The sequence below is a fragment of the Delphinapterus leucas genome, chromosome X (assembly GCF_059928025.1).
Source record: "Delphinapterus leucas isolate spDelLeu-1000000601 "Yukka" chromosome X, BTC_Dleu_Yukka2, whole genome shotgun sequence".
In the NCBI taxonomy this organism is placed as follows: Eukaryota; Metazoa; Chordata; class Mammalia; order Artiodactyla; family Monodontidae; genus Delphinapterus; species Delphinapterus leucas.
The window spans coordinates 124,497,012-124,515,242 of record NC_143150.1 but is presented as its reverse complement, the minus strand read 5'-3'; the positions used below and the strand labels follow the sequence as shown (position 1 = coordinate 124,515,242).

At 42.1% G+C, this 18,231-nt stretch overlaps 1 long non-coding RNA gene across 1 annotated transcript in view; it reads left to right on the top strand.

Moving 5' to 3' along the window:
• Nucleotides 1-10,018, top strand: part of LOC111167215 (uncharacterized) — a 69,520-nt gene extending 59,502 nt beyond the window's left edge. The window contains exon 6 of the long non-coding RNA XR_016391418.1: nucleotides 8,472-10,018. This is a non-coding gene — a long non-coding RNA (uncharacterized LOC111167215). The remainder of the gene's footprint in view (nucleotides 1-8,471) is intronic.
• Nucleotides 10,019-18,231: the final 8,213 nt, after the last annotated feature.

The following is an 18,231-nucleotide window of genomic DNA, read 5'->3' as shown; positions in this document are numbered from 1 at the left end:
AAAGAAGAAAAATCTTGCTGATTGCTTTGTGCAACCATTCTTACTATTTTATAGCCCATATGGAGAAATACAATTTACAAATGCCTCATCAAGGAGTTTGGCTGAAAATGGTATTCCAGGCCTGTTCTGTAATCAGAGAAACACACACACACCAACGAGCGGTATTCAGCTAAGAATTCAATGCCAGCTCATTTCTTCTTTAAAGGAATGTCACATCAAGGAAGAATTCTCTGCCACAAGCAGGATGAGATGTCAGGTGGAGACAAATGAGGATTACAGAGCTACTTCTCCGGCACAACCGCCTAGAAACAACCAAAAAAAGGATTCTGCAGTGTTTGACAGGCACAAAGCCTTTTTTTAAGAACTCCAAGTGTCCAAGCTAGAAAACCTTGAAGAAATTCTTCTCATTTCTCCGATGGGGCAATTTATCTCTTTTCTCAGCTGGAGTATTTGTGAGCTGTTTCTCAGAAAGAAACAACTCAATACGAAAATCTGTAAGCCTTTGTAAAGGGAGGAAGTGTATTTGAGGCAACGCTGGCTTAAGGAAGCTAAAACACTTGCAAATGCATTTTTCACATACATTTTGTGAAGTAACCGAAGTGTTTAGGACGCACATGGTCACTTCAATTTTTTTTTCCCCTACAGGTTGTCTGCAAAGACCACAGGAAATGTTTAAGCAAATTTAAAGGCTATTTCTCAAGGGTTATTAGAATAAGTACAGTAATTTAGTGACTTGGTTTCTAACAACTCAAGGCCTGACTCCTCCCACACCCAACATCGGTCTCCACATGGTTATGTGACTTGGCCAAAAAATAATAATAATGCTGGCTAACAAATTAGGAATGGCTTTTTAAAATGTTCACTCTTTTATCGCACTCACTGAGAATGAACTTAAAAAAATGTACAACTTGGATTAGTAGACGGACAGAGGGAAAGACGGGTGGATGGATAAGCAAGTATAGCAAAATGTCGATGGAATCTGGGTGGTGGGAACATGGGTGTTCCCTATAGAATTCTTTCCACCTGGTATTATGTTTGAAATTTTTAATAAGAAATGTTAGACAAAACCTACCGCTCATTTTGAGAACATCTAGAAGTCTTAGATGTGCCTATGGGGCTAAAGGCTGGGAACATCCATGCTCTGTAGCCTGAATTAGTGATTTAAGCTCTGATGGCCAAGCAAACATTGCCGATTTATCATACGGGGCTGGTAGTGCAGGAGATGGAGGTTTCACTCCCAGGAGTCCTCTAGGTGCTTGAGTGTTTCATGTTCATTTAAATATCCGCATTTTCTCCAATTCTTAGGCTCTTGGCAAAAGTTGTGTTTTTTTTGTTTCTTTGTTTTTACCAAGTCTCTCTCTCCCCCCCCCCGCCCCCGAAAGCAAACAACTTTTTATTGAAGTATAGTTGATTTACAGTGCTGTGTTAGTTTCAGGCGTACAGCAAATTGGTTCAGTTATACATATATACGTATAACTGAGTCAATATGGTGTGTGTGTGTGTGTATTCTTTTTCGGATTCTTTTCCATTATAGGTTATTACAAGATACTAAATTTACAGTTCCCTGTGCTATACGTAGATTCTTGTTTATTTTATTTATAGTAGTGTGTATCTGTTAATCTCAAACTCCTAATTTATCTCTCCCCACCTTGGCAAAAGTTTTTACTGGAAATGCCACGGCACATTTCAGGCTCTGACTGTTTAAGGATAAATGTCTGCATTCATCTCTTTCAGAAAGCCTCCTCTCCCTGACACCCCTCCCCGACTGATGCCCCTCTTCTGTGTGCTCCTTTGTGCAAACTCTGTCAGGGCCCTTCTCAGTGGGCTTTTCAGGAGTGTCTCCAGCTAGTAGATTAGAATTCCCTGGAGGGCAAGAACAGTCTTGGTCAACTTTGCTTCTCCAGCACTCAGTGCACGGCTGGCCCATCGTGGGCCATCAGCAAATCCTGCCTTTGTCTGTAGGTGGATGAGTGCTGTGTATTCATATAGGGGCGCAGGCCCAGGCTTTCCCATCAAATGGCAGTTAACCCACCCAGTCCTGAGAATGACACGTCTGCTTAGAGCAAGGGGTCCCCACATCGCTGGCCCCCGGAATCGCTGGGGGAATGCCAAATCACGCTGCTGCCTCCGTCCTACCTGCTGAGTTTCTGATTAACTGAGCTGGCATGTTTCCTGGGCCTCAGGACCTTAAAATCTCCCCAGGGACAGAAATGGGCCGGCTGCACCGAGAACCCCTGGGTTGGGGCTTTTGGGGCTACCAGATAGTTTCACTTACTCTCTGTCATTTGATTCTCGGGACGGTCTAACAGGTCACCAGGGCAGTGGTTCCCAACTGGGGCCGATTTTGCCCTCCAGGGGACAGATGCCAGTGTCTGGAGGCTTTTTTTGGTGTCACATCTGGGAGTGAGGGCATCTAGTGGGTAGAGCCCAGGGATGCTGCTAAACATCCTACAGTGCACAGGACCGTCCCTCTCAAAGAATGACCCGGCCCAGATGCCACTAGGGCTGAGATGGAGCCACCCTGGTCTATGGTAACCTGCGTCCAGCTCAGGCATCTTAGACTTATATCTTTGCTGTTATTCCTCTGCGCATGCCGTGCCCCTGCCCCACATAAGACAGACAACTGCGCAGCTGTTCGTTCCAAAGTGTGTCTGAGTCAACTGTTGGTGTTACAGGTGGGATTGTCTCCAACGAATGAGAGAGCTGACATGTGACGCGTGTGCCCTTTGTGCCAGGCCCTTCCTCCCAGGGCCATCTGCTTCTCCTGGGAGCCAGAGGTTCTAAATGCAAAAACTCAATTCATTCCACACGTCACACATTTAATGAAGGGTGTGAGCTCCATGTTTTAAAGACAACAAGTTGCCTCCGCTCCCCAGTAGGTCTGTGTTGTCTTAGTATAGAATGAATAATCTCCCGTGTTTCAAAAACCCCTTTGTTTGAGAAGCTCGGGCCTAAAACATTCTTCATCTTCCCTGCTCTTGCGGAATGGAATTGAGGTGCCATATAAGCCTAATCGCTAGCAAGGCACACTGATGCCCCTTCCTCGTAATCCCACCTCCTCCATCCCACTAGGAATCCAAAAAAATGCCTTTTAGGGCAAAGTCTAAATCACTTTTGCATTTTCGGAGCCACTTCTTATCTTTATTATTATGGACAATTGAGGTGACTGTGCTAATGGCAACTCCTGAATAATCTGATGAGAGGTCTATTAATACAGTGTTAAATGTCACAGTTAAAATAGAAGATACAGTAGTTATGGCTGTATTGCCGGACCTAGCATAATTCCTGGCGTAAGGTTTACGCTTAATAAGTGTTGGCTGGATGAAACAGTGAAGTACTTGAATGAAACAGATGCAACAAATTCAAGTGATGTATAGAATGGAATAGCCAGAATTTTTGTTTGAGATCGATGCCTTCTCTAGTGGTTGCAGAAAGAGGTGATAGCTGGCTTTCATTTTATTATTAAAGCGTGAATAAAGCATATCAATATTTATTTTCTCAGGGAACCCTTAGCAGTGTTGGTGGGAATGTAAGTTGGTGCATCCATTATGGAAACAGTCTAGAGATTCCTCAAAAAAGTAAACATAGAACTAACATATGATCCAGCAATCCCATTCCTGGCTGTTTAGACAAAGGAAATGAAATAAGGCTCTGGAAGAGATATCTGCACCCCATGTTCATTGCAGCACAATTCAGAATAGCCGAGAAATGGAAACAATCTAAATGTCCATTGATGGACGAATGGATAACCAAAATGTGATGTATATATATATGAATATATATATGAATATTATTCAGCTGAACAATCTGCATATTATTCAGAAGGAAATTGTGCCATATGAGACAACATGGATGAAACTAGAGGACATAATGTTAAGTGAGATAAGCCAGACACAGAAAGATAAATACTGCATGATCTCACTTATATATGGAATCTAAGAAAGTTAAACTTATAGAAGCAGAGAGTAGAATGGTGGCTGCCAGGGGATGGGTGTTAGGAGAAAGGAGGAGATGTTGGTCAAAGGGTACAAGGTTTAAGTTACGTAGGATGAATAAGTCCTGAGGATCTAATGTACAGCTCGGTGACCATAGTTATTAAGACTGTACTGTATACTTATAACTTGCTGAGTAGATCTCAGTTGTTTTCAACACAAAAAAACAAAGAAAAAACCCACAGTAGTAAAACTGTGAGGTGATGGAAATATTACTTAGCTTGACGTGGCAGTCATTTCACAATGTATATGTATATCAAAACATCATATTGTATTCCTTAATATACACAATTTTTATTTGTCAGTTATAAAGCTGGAAAAAAAAGAAATGACTTACAGCATCATCAGAATGCTGATTTACTTCTATCATTCATAAATTATTTTAATATATTAAAAAAATGATTTTCTCATCCTGATAACAGTATCTCAGTGTCACCAAATATTATATGATGTGAATGAATATAATCCCAATATTCATATTAACATTTCCTGTTGGCAGACATTCATTACATTTTTCTTTAAAAGAAGGATAAGCAGTTTAAAACAGGAAATATCTGACATGATTAGGTTTTCTTAAAAGAACTTTTGTGCTTTTATGAACATCTGACAAACATCCCCAGGAGCGATTTTTCCATTAGGCACAGAGCTGAGGGCCCACAAAATTATTTCAGTTTCTTCTAAAAATCAGAAGGAAAAAAATTAATATAATCCAGCCTGGATTGTACTTGCCTTCATACCAACGTAGTCATAAAATATAATTTTTAATATTTTTTGTTGTTGAGGAAAGAGTTGGTGAAGGGCCACGTGCCTACAGCCCATGAAAGTTGTCCAGTGGTCTGGGATATCACCTCCCTACACTCCAATACTCTACTCTTTTCAAGTAAAAAGTTGTTTTCCTCACTAGTTCTAATTTCCGTTTTTCAGAGAGTTTCATTCGATTGTCTGAATGACTATCTGGGTCTTTCAGTGGAGGGTGATTGCCATCTGAGGACATTTACATCCATGTGATTGACAGCTGAGGACATTTACATCCATGGACTGACTCGGAGTGGGGGAAGGGAGAGGCAATATATGAAGTGGGAATATACCAGCTTGCAGGTCAAAGGTGAGGGGTCAAAGATGACTCTGTGATTCTCAGCTCAGGGATGGGGGTAGATGAAGGTGCAGTTATCTAAGAGATCTCAAATACCATGAGAGAGGAGATGGTTGATAGATGTCAGGGAGAATGCACTGGAAAATGGCTAAGGCTGACCCTGGCAGAGATGGAGGAAAAGGAAGCAGCACTACAGACCATGACGCAGCAGCCAGAGGTGGGAGGACAAGCCAGAGAGCTGGATCCAGAGTTCTAGAGAGGACTGAGTTCTAAGAGTTATAGAGAGGTCAGTCAATTCAAAGAACTCATAGAGGTCAAGGAGGTTGAGGCTTGGATGGGCACCCCCAGCTTTGACCATCCAGAGGTCACCAGAGGTCTTTGCTTTGTAGTTTCTGAAGGGCTGTGTAGGGAGTAGTCAGATTGCAGTGGATAGATGATACCGAGAAAGAGAGGGAAAGAGAGTTCCTCCCTCTAGGGCCAGGGCAGTTTGGAAAAGAAGCCAGTGCCAGGGAGGAAGAGAGCATGCTGGTGTTTTAACTTTTGTCTCTCAAAAGTACATTTTAACAGAGAGAATGAAGTATCAATATAATCATCTAGATCAGGGGTCAGCAAGCTATGGCTCAGAGACCAACTCCAGCCTGCTGCCACCTATGTTTGTAAATAAAGTTTTATTGGAACACAGCCATGCCCATTTTTTTATGTATTGTCTGTGGCTGCTTTTGTGGTACAAGGGCAGAGTGGAGTAGTTGCGACAGGCCATCTGGCCAGCAAAACTGAAAACGTTTACCATCAGGCCCTTTACAGAAAGTTTGTCAACCCCTGTTCTAGGTCAACTTCCTTGATGTAAAGATGAAGAAACAGACACTCCATTACATTTCTACACCCATCTGCTGTCTTGTTCTGACAAAGCAAAAATGTCTCCTGGAATGATTGATTACCTAGTACAGCCCTCATCATCCACTGAATTTCCTCTCTTACTGAGGCAGATTTTCCTCCCTATTCTAGCGACAAATGGAAACTAGAGCCAAAGCCATGTCTGGCCTCTGTACGGGCCTCATTTCAGGAATGTTTCTTGGGTACATTAATGAGCAGAAGTGACTTAGCTTCAGAGCTGTTTCTGAAAACGTGGAGATTAAAGTGAAAAGGAAATACTTTTGTTTCTGCCTCCATCATTTAGTGTGAATCAGAGTTAACAGCTCACAGCCAGGTTGCCAGTTCACAAGAAAGGATGAGGTTGCCCGAAAATCAAAATCACACCGTTTCCTGTTTCTGAAGATGATTTCAACAATGTCACTGAGGGTTTCAAAGACAACAATGGCTGTTTGCCAGAGCCAGACCAGCTCCAAGGGCCTTTGTTTGCATAATTGTTTGATGGGTCAACGCACCCACACCATTGTGTTCCTCTGTCTGCTCCCCACCCCCACTATTCTTTTGTTATGCATTAAGTTTCCTGCTGAAAATTAAATTTCCCAATTTCCTCTTTGCTTGTTGATCCAAGCAACCGATTATAGAGAAATTAGAAACGATTTGAGACACTCAGGGATTTTTTGAGCTTGCAACTGGCTATACACAAAGATGGTGGAACAATAATTTTGAAAAAGGAAAGACATTTATACTGATTTTTCAATCAATATTTACATATCTTGGCATCACAGTTCCTCCGATTCACCCCATTTGAACACGGAAAGGTGCCTCTTCCTGGAGCTGTAATCTACTTCTCCCATCATCTTCCTCCCTGCTCATCCCCACACATCCCCCACACTATTTTAAAATTATGGTACTGGACCCATGTAGGCCGTGTCACGGAGGCTCCAAGGCCAAAGCCATGCTCCCAGGCTACCTAGCATGTCATTGCCATCTACACTCACAGCTTCAGCTTTGGCATGGTTGAAAATTCTTCCAAGTAATGTCTAAGAGGGACATTTTTTTTTTCTGGGGTGAGGCTGCTATACCAACCCAGAGGGACACGGTAGATTTTTGATGACATCTTTCAGTACAGAATGTGCGCAGGGCAGCCATGGAAGGATTGGAAGACTCGCTGACCAGAGGAGCCCCCAAGATTACTTTATGTGAACTCAAACTGCTAAAGAAATGATGAAATTTTCTCAGTGTCCTGAGCTTTGGGTTCAGATCCATGGGACCATGATAGACTTGAATGGTTGGACCTGTGACCACCGCAAATGAAAATCAGACTCGAAGAAGGTTAAGAGCTTCTAGAGTCTCTTTGGGAAGTAGGGGCTTTAGGCCTGGATCCAGTGCCTTGAAGGTTTCCCTTGGGCACCATTTTGGATATGGTGACCACATTGTCTGAATTAAATGCAGGAGGCATGAACAAATATCCATAGACATGGACAAATATCTGTAGAGTATCTGAAGCACTACTGTCTCCAAACCAAGATGACTTTTTCCAGGCTACATGACACTTCTGTAATTTGTCACTCTCAAGTCTCCTATGAGAGGAGTGTTTTCTTGGGCCTGGTCATCCCAGTCTAGGTTGACGATCAAGATCCATGCACCTCAGAAACAAGATCCAGGGTCTGTGATGTCACACAGGTGGCCTCAAGGGGAGGACAGAGCGCTCTAGCCATCTCGCTCTAGGGTAAAGGCATGCAACCCCCGTATTGCAGTGAAGTGGCCTCCTATCTGAAAGTCATTGAGCTTGAGCTGAAATAGAATGACTGCCAGAGTCATGGTGCTCTGCCTCCTCGTTCCTTGCTAAATATCCATCAACCGGAATATAAGTAATCATTTATCGGCCCCCAGTGACATTTTAGTTAAGAAAATTTTTCTGTATTTACCTAAGGCCATCCCAGAAATGGTTTTCTAAAAGTGCTTTATTCATAGACATTTGCTGTCCTCTTTATGATTTAAAATAATTGATCATTAGTCATTTAGACTTAATCAGTGTTTAGTATTGGACCGTCTCTGAATCACCAGTGTTCTGTGTTCAAATTTCAGGTGAGTCAGGATTCATCAACACACTTGAACTTTGAACCTATATGAGTTCATGAATGCAAAAGGAGCTGTGACGCAGAGATAATCTTTGGACATTAGCATTCACCGTAGCAATTATTGGGATAATCTTTCTTTATTAATTTAATTTTTATTTTATATTAGAGTATAGTTGATTTACAATGTTGTGTTAGTTTCAGGTGTACAGCAAAGTGATTCAGTTATACATATGTACATATATCCATTCTTTTTCGGATTATTTTCCCATATAGGTTATTACAGAATATTGAGTAGAGTTCCCTGTGCTATACAGTAGATCCTTGTTGATTATCTGTTTTATATATACTAGTGTGTATATGTTAATCCCAAATTCCTAATTTATCCCTCCCCCCCACCTTTCCCCTTTGGTATGTGATAATCTTAAAACATCATAGAGAGGACCTTCAAGATGGCAGAGAAGTAAGACGCGGAGATCACCTTCCTCCCCGCAAATACATAAAAAACACATCTACATGTGGAACAACTCCTACAGAACACCTACTGAACGCTAGCAGAAGACCTCAGACTTCCCAAAAGGCAAGAAACTCCCCACATAACTGGGTAGGGCAAAAGAAAAAAGAAAAAACAGAGACAAGGGCTTCCCTGGTGGTGCAGTGGTTGAGAGTCCGCCTGCCGATGCAGGGGACACGGGTTCGTTCCCTGGTCCTGGGGGATCCCACATGCCGCAGAGCAGCTGGGCCCGTGAGCCGTGGCCGCTGAGCCTGCGCGTCCGGAGCCTGTGCTCCGCAACGGGAGAGGCCACAGCGGTGAGAGGCCCGCGTACCGCAAAAAAAACCCAAACAAAACAGAGACAAAAGAATAGGGACGGGACCTACACCTCTGGGAGGGAGCTGTGAAGGAGGAAAAGTTTCCACACAGTAGGAAGCCCCTTCACTGGCAGAGACGGGGCGCGGCGGGGGGGGGGGGGTGGCGGGAAAGGGGAAGCTTCGGAGCCGCGGAGGAGAGCACAGCAACAGGGGTGCAGAGGGCACAGTGGAGAGATTTCCGCACAGAGGATCAGTGCCGACCAGCACTCACCAGCCCAAGAGGCTTGTCTGCTTACCCGCTAGGGCAGGTGGTGGCTGGGAGCTGAGGCTCAGGCTTCAGAGTTCAGATCCCAGGGAGAGGACTGGGGTTGGCTGCGTGAACACAGCCTGAAGGGGGCTAGTGCACCACAGCTAACCAGGAGGGAGTCCAGGAAAAAATCTGGAACTGCCTAAGAGTCAAGAGACCATTGTTTTGGGGTGCACTAGGAGAGGAGATTCAGAACACCGCCTAAATGAGCTTCAGAGATGAGCGCGGACACCAGAGATGGGCATAAAATGCTAAGGCTGCTGCTGCAGCCACCAAGAATCCTGTGTGCAAGCACAGGTCACTATCCACACCTCCCCTCCCGGGAGCCTGTGCAGCCCACCAATGCCAAGGTCCCATGATCCAGGGACAACTTCCCCAGGGGGGAAAGGAGGAAGCCGCAGGCTTGCCCCGCATTCCATACCCCTCCCTCTCCCTAGCCTGAGTGAGCCAGAGCCCCCTAATCAGTTGCTACTTTAACCCCCTCCTGTCTGGGTGAAGAACAGACACCAGAGGGTGACCTACGCGTAGAGGAGTGGCCAAATCCAAAGCTGAGCCCCAGGAGCTGTGTGAACAAAGAAGACAAAGGGAAATTCCTCCATGCAGCCTCAGGAGCCTCGGATTAAATCTCCACAATCATCTCGATGTACCCTGCATCTGTGGAATACCTGAATAGACAACGAATCATCCCAAAATTGAGGCAGTGGACTTTGCAGGCAACTGCAGACTTGGGGTTTGCTGTATGCGACTGACTAGTTTCTGTTTTTTATGTTTATCTCAATATAGTTTTTAGCGCTTGTTATCATTGGTGGATTTTTTTATTGGTTTGGTTGCTCTCTTTTTATTTTTTATTAAAAATTTTTAAAATATATTTTTAAATTTTTTATTTTAATAACTTTATTTCATTTTATTTTTCTTTCTCTCTTTTTTTTCTCCCTTTTCTTCTGAGCCGTGTGGCTGACAGGGTCTTGGTGCTCCGGCCTGGTGTCAGGCCTGAGACTCTGAGGTGGGAGAGCCAAGTTCAGGATATTGGACCACCAGAGACCTCCCAGCCCCATGTAATATCAATCAGTGAGAGCTCTCCCAGAGATCTCCATCTCAATGCTAAGACCCAGCTCCACTCAACGACCAGCAAGCTCCAGTGCTGGACACTCCATGCCAAACAACTAGTAAGAGAGGAGCACAACCCCACCCATTAGCAGAGAGGTTGCCTAAAGTCATACTAAGTTCACAGACACCCCAAAACACACCACTGGACACAGTCCTGCCCACCAGAAAGACCAGATCCAGCCTTATCCACTAGAACACAGGCACCAGTCCCCTCCACCAGGAAGCATACACAACCCACTGAACCAACCTCACCCACTGGGGGCCGACACCAAAAACAACAGGAAGTACAAGCCTGCAGCTTACAAAAAGGAGACCCCAAACACAGTAAGTTAAGCAAAATGAGAAGACAGAGAAATACACAGCAGATGAAGGAGCAAGATAAAAACCCACCAGACCAAACAAATGAAGAGGAAATAGGCAGTCTACCTGAAAAAGAATTCAGAGTAATGATAGTAAAGATGATCCAAAATCTTGGAAATAGAATGGAGAAAATACAAGGAATGTTTAACAAGGACCTAGAAGAACCAAAGAGCAAACAAACAATGATGAACAGCACAATAAATGAAATTAAAAGTTCTCTAGAAGGACTCAGTAGCAGAATAACTGAGGCAGAAGAATGGATAAGTGACCTGGAAGATAAAATAGTGGAAATAACTACTGCAGAGCAGAATAAAGAAAAAAGAATGAAAAGAATTGAGGACAATCTTAGAGACCTGTGGGACAACATTAAATGCACCAACATTCGAATTATAGGAGTCTCAGAAGAAGAAGAGAAAAAGAAAGGGGCTGAGAAAATATTTGAAGAGATTATAGTTGAAAAATTCCCTAATGTGGGAAAGGAAGTAGTCAGTCAAGTCCAGGAAGTGCAGAGAGTCCCATACAGGATAAATCCAAGGAGAAACATGCCAAGATACATTAATCAAACTATCAAAAATTAAATACAAAGAAAAAATATTAAAAGCAGCAAGGGAAAAGCAACAAATAACATACAAGGGAATCTCCATAAGGTTAACAGCTGATCTTTCAGCAGAAACTCTGCAAGCCAGAAGGGAGTGGCAGGACATATTTAAAGTGATGAAAGGGGAAAACCTACAACCAAGATTACTCTACCCAGCAAGGATCTCATTCAGATTTGACAGAGAAGTTAAAAACCTTTACAGACAAGCAAAAGCTAAGAGAATTCAGCACCGCCAAACCACCTTTACAACAAACGCTAAAAGAACTCTAGGCAGGAAACACAGAGAAGGAAAAGACCTACATTAGACCAGATGGACTTAATTCATATTTATAGGACATTCCATCCAAAAACAACAGAATACACTTTCTTCTCAAGTGCTCATTGAACATTCTCCAGGATAGATCGTATCTTGGGTCATAAGTCAAGCCTTGGAAAATTTAAGAAAATTGAAATCATATCAAGTATCTTTTCCAACCACAATGCTATGAGACTAGATATCAATTAAAAAAAAACTAAAAAATACAAACACATGGAGGCTAAACAATACACTGCTAAACAACCAAGAGATCACTGAAGAAATCAAAGAAGAAATCAAAAAATACCTAGAAACAAATGATAATGAAAACACAATGACCCAAAACCTATGGAATGCAGCAAAAGCAGTTCTAAGAGGGAAGTTTATAGCAATACAATCCTACCTCAAGAAACAAGAAGAATCTCAAACAACCTAACCTTACACCTAAAGCAATTAGAGAAAGAAGAACAAAAAAAGCCCAAAGTTAGCAGAAGGAAAGAAATCACAAAGATCAGAGCAGAAATAAATGAAAAGAAATGAAGGAAACAATCGTAAAGATCGATAAAACTAAAAGCTGGTTCTTTGAGAAGATAAACAAAATTGATAAACCATTAGCCAGACTCATCAAGAAAAAAAGGGAGAAGACTCAAATCACCAGAATTAGAAATAAAAAAGGAGAAGTAACAACTGACACTGCAGAAATACAAAGGATCATGAGAGATTACTACAAGCAACTCTATGCCAATAAAATGGACAACCTGGAAGAAATGGACAAATTCGTAGAAAAATGCAACCTTCTGAGACTGAACCAGGAAGAAATAGAAAATATAAACAGACCAGTCACAAGTACTGAAATTGAAACTGTGATTAAAAATCTTCCAACACACCAAAGCCCAGGACCAGATGGCTTCACAGGCGAATTCTGTCAAACATTTAGAGAAGAGCTAACACCTATCCTACTCAAACTCTTCTAAAATATAGCAGAGGGAGGAACCCTCCCAAACTCATTCTACAAGGCCACCATCACCCTGATACCAAAACCAGACAAAGATGTCACAAAAAAACTGTCAGGCCAATATCACTGATGAACATAGATGCAAAAATCCTCAACAAAATACTAGCAAACAGAATCCAATAGCACATTAAAAGGATCATACACCATGATCAAGTGGGGTTTATCCCAGGAATGCAAGGATTCTTCAATATACGCAAATGAATCAACATGATACACCATATTAACAAATTGAAGGATAAAAACCATATGATCCTCTCAATAGATGAAGAAAAAGCTTTTGTACAAAATTCAACACCTTTAATTTATGATAAAAACTCTCCAGAAAGTAGGCATAGAGGGAACTTACCTCCGCATAATAAAGGCCATATATGAGAAACCCACAGCTAACATTATTCTCAATGGTGAAAAACTGAAACCATTTCCACTACAAGCAGGAAGAAGACAAGGTTGCCCACTTCTAACGCTATTATTTAACATAGTTTTGGAAGTTTTAGCCACAGCAATCAGAGAAGAAAAAGAAATAAAAGGAATACAAATCGGAAAAGAAGTAAAACTCTCATTGTTTGCAGATGACATGATACTATACATAGAGAATCCTAAAGATGCTACCAGAAAACTACTAGAGCTAATCAATGAATTTGGTAAAGTAGTAGGATACAAAATGAATGCACAGAAATCTCTTGCATTCCTGTACACTAATGATGAAAAATCTGAAAGTGAAATTAAGGAAACACTCCCATTTACTATTGCAACAAAAAGAATAAAATGCCTAGGAATAAACCTACCTAAGGAGACAAAAGACCTGTATGCAGAAAACTATAAGACACTGATGAAAGAAATTAAAGATGATACAAATAGATGGAGAGATATACCATGTTCTTGGATTGGAAGAATCAACATTGTGAAAATGACTCTACTACCCAAAGCAATCTACAGATTCAATGCAATTCCTATCAAACTACCAATGGCATTTTTCACAGAACTAGAACAAAAAATTTCACAATTTGTATGGAAACACAAAAGACCCCGAATAGCCAAAGCAATCTTGAGAAAGAAAAACGGAGCTGGAGGAATCAGGCTCCCTGACTTCAGACTCTACTACAAAGCTACAGTAATCAAGACAGTATGGTACTGCCACAAAAACAAACATAGATCAATGGAACAGGATAGAAAGCCCAGAGATAAGCCCACGAACATATGGTCACCTTATCTTTGATAAAGGAGGCAAGAATATGTAATGGAAAAAAGATAGCCTCTTCAATAAGTGGTGCTGGGAAAACTGGACAGCTACATGTAAACGAATGAAATTAGAATACTCCCTAACACCATACACAAAAATAAACTCAAAATGGATTAAATACCTAAATGTAAGGCCAGAGACTATCAAACACTTAGAGGAGAACATAGGCAGAACACTCTATGACATAAATCACAGCAAGATCCTTTTTGACCCACCTCCTAGAGTAATGGAAATAAAAACAAAAATAAACCAGTGGGACCTAATGAAACTTAAAAGCTTTTGCACAGCAAAAGAAACCATAAACAAGACGAAAAGACAGCCCTCAGAATGGGAGAAAATATTTGCGGGCGAAGCAGGTGACAGATGATTTAGTCCCCAGAATGTACGGGCAGCTCATGCAGCTCAATGTTGAAGGAACGGACGACCCAATCCAGGGGTGGGCGGAAGACCTGGGTGGACATTTCTCCATAGAGGATACAGATTGCCAACGAACGCCTGAAGGGATGTTCAGCATCGCTGGTCGTTGGAGAGGTGCAGATCAAGGCTGCAGTGGGGTGTCACCTCACAGTGGTCAGAGTGGCCATCATCAAAAGGTCTGCAGGTGGTGAATCCTGGAGAGGGTGTTGGCGGGGGTGGGGGGGGCTCTTGCACTGTTGGTGGGAGTGTGGATTGGTGCAGCCACTGTGGGGAACAGTGTGGAGGTTCCTTAGAAAACTAGAAATGGAACTGCCATGCGACCCAGCAGTCCCACTGCCGGGCATGTTCCCTGAGAAAACCATAGTTCAGAAGGAGTCATGTACCCCAATGCTCATTGCAGCAGTATTTACAATAGCCAGGACATGGAAGCCACCTAAGTGTCCATCGACAGATGGAGGGATAAAGAAGATGTGGCACATGTATACAATGGAGTATTACTCAGTCATAAAATGAAATGAAGTTGAGTTATTTGTGGTGAGGTGGATGGACCTAGAGTCTGTCATACAGAGTGAAGTAAGTCAGAAAGAGAAAAACAAATACCGTGTGCTAACACATATATATGGAATCTAAAAAAAAGAAAAACGGTTCTGAAGAACTTAGGGGTAGGGCGGGAATAAAGCCGCAGACGTAGAGAATGGACTTGAGGACACGGGGAGGGGGAAGGGTAAGCTGGGACAAAGTGAGAGAGTGGCCTGGACATATATACACTACCAAACGTAAAATAGATAGCTAGTGGGGAGCAGCCGCATAGCACAGGGAGATCAGCTCGGTGCTTTGTGACCACCTAGAGGGGTGGGATAGGGAGGGTGGGAGGGAGACACAAGAGGGAGGGGATATGCACATATACATATACATATAGCTGATTCACTTTGTTATACAGCAGAAACTAACACACCATTGTGAAGCAATTATACTCTAATATAGATGTTAAAAAAAATCATAAAAACCAAGAGTTTCTAGCTTAGTCACGTAAAATCAGAATTACAGTGTACTTCAAATCAGTATTGCTCTAAATCAGCATAATCCATTCATCACACTAATTATGAGTAATAATTACATAAATAATCAGAATTACAGTGTACTTCAAGTCAGTATTGCTCTAAATCAGTATAATCCATTCATCACACTACCTATGCATAGTAATTACTCATTTGGAAGAGTTTCTTGAATAGGCCACAGCCTTGCATCAATGTTTTCTATTCAGTACAATCATGGCATTTGGGATCTTTTTTTTTTTTTTTAATTCTAAAAATAATATGGACTTAGGATAAAGAAATGACAGTTCACCCGTTTTTAGTCCCATTCCTCAGAGGGATATTAACACTGCCTTATATAAGCATATAGATTATTTTTTTACTGAAGTTGTATGTAAATGACATCAGTTGATTGACATCAGTTAGTTTCCTCCTCAACAACCTTGTGAATGGAAGCATACCATCTGATATTTCTTTGTTTTCAAATAAATAGCATCACACTGCACATCTGCACTTGCCTTTTATTTAAGCTAATGCTGAACCTTGGGTGTTCTCATGTATGATTGCATGCATATTTGCTTTATTTCATGGTTGCACACTATTCCATTGTATGGAGATAGCATTTTTCATCATTTCCCTCCTGGTGGCTATTTATGTTGTTTTTTCCTTTGCTGGTATAAACATGTGGTATTTTTATATTATTGTTTAGTTGTGCAAATCCTTGAGATAAAAAAAACGGGATCAACTGGTGTGTATTTTTAAATCTAGTGATCTGTTGCATGTTTCACACTGGCATGAAAGCCAATGCTAATATTTAGGAAGGGAAGGTACCTGTATCAGGGGAGGTGTCCCTGGAATAGTTTAGAATAGAGCCTTTGCTCTTCTACAGTGTGTGAGCTGATGCACAGACATTTTGTGTTTATAGCACTCGCTGGCAAACGACATGTTATAATTCTACTGGATTTTATTATCCCCATCTTTGATTATGGGAAGCTCTTCACAGACACACTGAACTTTCATTGTGAAGATGGGGCTTGGTGATTTCAGGAACGTAGAGGAGACAAGATAAATGCTAACGATTGCTATTTCGAAAACTATCGTGAATTTGCTTATTTGGCATGTAGATATGGAATAATAAGTCTTGTTACTAGTATTACAAATACTCAGGCAAGTCTTTGCCCTAAATTATTATTTTTTTGTTTTTGTTTTTGTTTCTTGCGGTACGCGGGCCTCTCACCGTTGTAGCCTCTCCCGTTGCGGAGCACAGGCTCCGGACGCGCAGGCTCAGTGGCCGTGGCTCACGGGCCCAGCCGCTCCGCGACATGTGGAATCTTCCCGGACCGGGGCACGAACCCGTGTCCCCTGCATCGGCAGACAGACTCTCAACCACTGCGCCACCAGGGAAGCCCTGCCCTAAATTATTGATTATTCCTCAGGACTCAGGCCATTCTAAATGTCCATTGGATGGTCTTTCTGCAATGACACAGAATGTAAGAACTGTTGTTTATAAAATATCAAATTCAACTCTGGATAACTCAAGCAAAAAAGGAATTGATGAAGGACATGGGTAGTTCATTATAATCACCAGAAAATGAGAGGTCAGGTACAGAAAATAAACAGCAACCAACAGTGGGCCTGATGGCCAAGGCCAAGGTCATGCCGTGCTCCGGTTAGGGCCTCACTGCTGACTCCACTACACCTGGACCTCCCCGCACCTTTAGGCTCCCGACTTCACCGCTGCCACCAAGAATCATCTCATGCGTGCCTCCCTCAAGACTCAGTCCTAGGTGGGACTTTCTGATTGGCTGAGCCTAGGTCACGTGCTCAAGTGCCAGTCACAAGAGGACTCTGGGAGAGGGAATTATATGACACCCTTTGCCTTTCTGCTTGGGAAATCTACCAAGACCCACACAATGGGGAACGGTCCCTCAATAGAGAGAGAGTTCAAAGTCCCATAGCCAACTAAACAAGTAATGAGAATTGATCACCACTGTGAGTTTTCCAGTTCTGTTTCTGGAATGACATTATAAGGATTTATGATTCTCTTTATTGGTGCCTCCTTAAAAGCAGCAGATTAGCTCCTTATAACCTTGTCTAACCTCCATCCCTTGGCGTATGTTTTTATTATTTTTAATGATTCCCAGCAATAGCAATGATGCTTCATCGTCACCTAGTGCTTGTGGTTTTCTGAATGTAGGTTCCATGTAGGGTGGCATTTAATTAACTAGCCTCTATGTAGTAGGAATAATTCCTCCCCATGTTTACTTTTTTTGGCATACCTGTTTTTTTTTTTAAAACCCTCTCCCTATCCAAACACTAACCTGCCATTCCCACTTGCGTCCTCAGCAACATTCAAGAGCTCCATTTTAGTCACTGCAATGAAGACTAGGCTTTTGTCCCTATATTTCAGGACCCTCATTGATCCCACTTTTTCCTGCCCATCAAACCACTGCTCACCAGCTCAAATCATTCATCCAGCCAGAGGGGTCCCTCCTGCCCAATCCAGGGTCCTTATGCATACATTACCCATTGCCCTAAACGGAAATAAGACCCTGCATTTTGAGTGGAATAAAATACCCATATTTGTATTATTTTTAATTTTTAGTATTCCAGAAATGTGCAAGTAGCAAATTATTTCCTATATTTTATATTTTGCACATTTCTTCCAGGAACTTTTGTGAAAACTGAAATGGAATAAAAATATTTCAGTGAATTCTGTAAAAACTTACATGCAACCAGCTGTGTGTATTTTGGGAAAGTAGAGAAGCTCTCTGGGTCTCACCTGAAAGGCTAAATGTTGGGCCAGATGATTTCTGATTTTTAATCCAACTGTACTCTTCCATGAATTTTCAAAAGTCCATGAACAGAAGTGGGGGCTGACAGAGGAGGGGACTTGAAGCAATATTATAGAGTAACACGCCTCTTTTTACTCACTTTATCTGAAAATGAGAACCATAATTGATATTCTTGGAGTAGCTTGTGGGTAGATGAGTTCGTTGACGCCCCATGAGTTCA